Genomic DNA, 4,840 nt, shown 5'->3' with positions numbered 1-4,840 from the left:
GTGCAGAGGGACGACTAATTGAAGCAAATTACAGTAATTACAAGAAAAACAAGTCACACGAAGACTAAATCAAGTAGAGATGAACAGAAGTACATGCGATTCCGATGAAGTAGAATATGAGGGAAACGAATCGATACATCAATTTCCATATAACTGCACGACGCCATCGGCGAGGGGCTAACAGAATTTCACCATACAAATTTCCCAAAATCGTTGATTAGCTACATCTAGTAAACCATGAATATGAGTAAAACAAGCTTACCTAAATCGACAACAATTGAATTGGGTAGGGCTGACAATTTTTGGCACGACACGATAACACGACACGAACCCGCATGAAATTAAGAGGGTTGTCTTTGGAGAATTAATAAGGTACTCCCTCCGTCCCAAGGAAGATGACCCATTTCTTGGGCGGCACGGGATTTTATGCAAATTTATTTTGTGTGTTGAGAGGAGAGAGTAAAGTAAGAGAGAGGGAATAAAGTAGAGATAAATGTGTTTCCATTTTAAGGAATGGGTCATCTTACTTGGGACAAACTAAAAAGGAAAGTGAGTCATCTTTAATGGGACGGAGGGGGTATTATTTCTGCTCTGTAGAAAAGCATGTTTTAGGTTTCAATATACTTAAAGCATGATTAATTCAAGTTATGAGCATGATTTACGCGAATAGATTTTGTCTAAATAATCTGCTAAATAGATTTAATTATTATGTGATTTATTTGTTCGATTAATTATTAAATTATGAAATTCTAAAACCCCGCACGCTTCCGCTGCCAGTTCCTTCAGCATGGACATGATAATTAATTAGGTTAAAACGAAAATCTATTTTAGAATAAATAATAGTACTAGCTAGTATCAATCATGTGTCGTTTATTTTGAATATGATTAATGGTGCAATCATTATTTTGAATGTATATATCTGTATAAAAATTTGTGGTCGTGGATATTTTCATATCATAAGCAGCAAAAACCAATTTATGAAGTCATACTTTTTCACAGTTACAACATACAATCCTACTCTAACGTGCAATATAGGGCGTACACATATATATAAGGACAAAGATACAGAACTTGTCGGGTGCAATACAACCCAAAATAAAGGGAAAATAATCGAAGAAGAATTACACAGAAATAATTGAAATAGAACATGCTCTAGCGAACTGGATATAGGCAAGAGCAGAACTTTGACAGAAGATTATGCAGAGAGGCAGAGAGCTTCCAAGTCCAAGGCACAAGGCATGCAGACGTGGCGTGTCGGGGCGGTGACGGCACATGTGGACTCTACCGCCCATCTTGGTTCACTTAATGATTATGTGTAATAATTTGTCTTATTAAATACTATTCTCATTAGTCTCTGAAAAGTATGAACATTTGGTTTAACACGTATTTTAATGTATAATTGGTAAAGTAATAAATAGATAAAAAGTAATTAATGTGAGTAGTGTTAGTGGAGAGTGGACTCCACATCAATAATAGTGTAGTATAATGATATAAGTTGAAAATAAAATGATGCATAAGGGTAATGTGTTGTTTAATTATTCCAAAATTAAAAAGTTCATACTTTTTAGTGGTGAAGGGAGTATATGTTTAATAAGGTTCTCTCAACCAATAGTTAATAGTATAATCCCTAAGTTTTTATCATAGCTTGCAATTGTGACCAACTTTAACCCACATTATTCACTCATCGTGATTAATCCGTTTAGAAAAAATGAATATACCACGACCATCTACTATGAACGTCGATCGACGCTATATCATTTAATTTCACAAAAATTAAATGTTTCTCGACACATTCAAACTTGGTTAAATGATTCCAGCTAAACTTCAAGAAACGTCACATTCCTAGAGATTATCACCTTGTGATCTCCAGGGTAGTAGAATTCATATCCTCTAGTTTGTTTAGGATATCCCACAAAGTAACACTTCTCACTTTTAGATTCCAACTTATCAGTCATTTGTTTCTTAACAAAAGCTGGACAACCCCAGGTCCGCATATAGTTAAGACAAGGCTTTTTGCCATACCATAACTCATATGGTGTTTTCTCAACTGATTTAGATGGAACTCTATTCAGAATGTAAATAGCAGTCAATAAAGCATGACCCCAGAGAAATAAAGGGAGACTAGCTAAACTCATCATGGATCGAACCATATCTAATAATGTTCGATTTCTCCTTTCAGATACTCCATTCATTTGTGGTGTACCAGGAGGTGTCCAGTCTGACTGAATTCCATGTGATTTCAAGTAATCAAGAAATTCTCGGCTCAAGTATTCCCCTCCTCGATCTGATCGAAGAATTTTGATACTTTTCCCAAGTTGTTTCTCAACTTCACACTTAAACTCTTTAAATTTCTCAAAGGCCTCAGATTTGTGTTTCATAAGATACACATATCCATACCTTGTCAAATCATCAGTGAAAGTAATGAAGTACGAATAACCACCTTTTGCTTGAGTTGGAAACGGTCCGCACACATCTGTGTGGATCAACTCTAGCACATCATTAGCATGCACCCCTTTCCCAGAAAGTGGTTTATTAGTCATCTTTCCTTTGAGACAGAATTCACAAGCACCATATGATTCAAAATCAAATGAATGTAGATAGTCTAACTTTCTCAATCTCGCTATCCTTTTCTCATTGATATGACCAAGTCTACAATGCCAAAGATAAGTAGCATTATCCGTATTACATAGCTTAAGTCTTTTATTTTGCACATTGAGAATATTCCGTTTGCATTCAAGCATATATAATCCATTCTCTAAAGAGGTATTTCCATAAAACAATCTATTATTAGAAAACGAGCATCTGCTATTTGCAAAATGGAAGGAAAAACCTTCGATGTCCAACATCGGAATGGAAATAATATTCTTTGAAATAACTGGAACAAAATAACAATTATGTAAATCTAGTCTATGTCCTAAGGGAAGATCTAATATATAAGTTCCCACGCGTTCGGCAGCAACTCTTGCTCCATTTCCAACACGGTCTACTTCCCCAGGCCTCACTTTCCTGTTGTCTATTAGACCTTCCACATTATTACAAATATGTGAACCACAAGCGGTATCCAATACCCAGGATTGTGAGTTATTCATAGACATATTTATCTCAATGACAAACATAGCTGAGCTCCCACCCATTGCACCTTGTGCCTTGAGTTTTGGGCAGTCTCTCTGCCACTCCGTGAAATTTGACCTAGTCAATTTGTTTGTTTCCATCATACACTCATAAGATAAGTTTGACATTATCTGAACAGAAAATAAAATGAAAAGCAAATTAGAAAAGCATACAAAGATCACATTCGCATCACTAATCAAACAAGAGTTTATTGTATTGATTAGCTCCCACTAATTTTAACATATATTATGCCCCCAAACATAAAATACGAATTTATATCAAATATAAATTTTAGTGGTCCAAGATCCAAGTCAATATAGTTGTAGCCTCTGCGAGGGCTGATGACTACAATAATATCACTAGGTAGGCCTCCAAGCCAATTGTAACAACAATTTTACAATTCTTGGTATATTAATCTAATTAATATACGTCCATAAATTATTTTGGTTGCGAGGGCTACACAAAATAATTTAAGCAAGTCAACCCCATCACACGATGCCAACCATGCATCTATGAATGAGCCTAAACCTTGTGGACTTAGAGTAAACGCGAGGGCATAAAACTCGTGGTCGAAAAGGCTAGGAACATCAGACAATTATGATGGACGATGCGTTTGTTTCAAAACAAGACTTATATTTTATGGGGAAAAAGTGTGATACTAGTTATGTAAATATAATATCCAATATTAAATATCAAACAATTACTGGGCGCCGCCTACCCAGACATAGTATAACACGGACTACAAATATTGGGCGCCGCCTACCCAGACATAGTATAACACGGACTGCACATACTAGGCACCGCCTACCCAGACAATAAAACGGTCTCTAACTACTATAGTTCAATAAATAAGCATAAAAAATCAAATAGCATGCTTATCACATAGGATATCAAATAATGCTCAACAAATAAAATCAAATTTTATTTTCTAATTAAATGTGGACTTAACAATTATATCAATTCCGAATCAATATAATTGTAAATTTAATATTAATTCCAAATTTATATTTTATGGAGTATATATTATCATTTCCAAAATGATAACGATATCGCACTTTGTTAATCCAATTAACGAAATTAATCCAACCTATATTAATTCTAAATTAATAAATTTGTAAATCGAGTAATAACTCCAAATTATCATCAAGCACATATATTATTTATTATTCCAAAAAATAATAATATTAACAAATTCTAGCTCACTAATCCAATTAATAAATTTATCATCCAGTCTGCATCAATTCCAAATTAATATTAACAGATATTTAATATTAATTCTAAAATAATATTAAAAACACATTTACTACTATTATTCAAAATAATGATAGTAAATAATTTATTTGCTTGATTAATATTATTAATTCTAAATTAATAATGTACTTTACAGTGACCAAAACCACCTCAATTTTTAGACAACGGTAGCCTAGCTACTTTGGCCCATTGTGGTTACATTTTTACTTGAATTGAAGCCTAAAACGTGGCACCCCATTCAAATTGCAGCCCAACTGCCGTAACCCAAAACCACGATCGGATCCGACCCGGATCTTCAAGGCCCGCTAGGGTTCCGGGAAAAGAACAGTCGCCCCTTCCATGGTGCTGCCTTGCTGCCTTCACGCCGCCGCCACAGCTTTTACCCCCCCATACCGACCTGCCGCCGGTCGACAACTTCCAGCAGATACACGCGGCGGATAGCATGAGAGGGAGAAGGCCGCCGTGAGCGTCGCTCTTC

Source organism: Salvia hispanica, chromosome 2 (assembly GCF_029641045.1).
Source record: "Salvia hispanica isolate PSC_SH4W2 chromosome 2, Shi_PSC_v1, whole genome shotgun sequence".
NCBI classification, from domain to species: Eukaryota; Viridiplantae; Streptophyta; class Magnoliopsida; order Lamiales; family Lamiaceae; genus Salvia; species Salvia hispanica.
The sequence above is the reverse complement of the archived record's forward strand: the minus strand, read 5'-3'. Positions refer to the sequence as shown.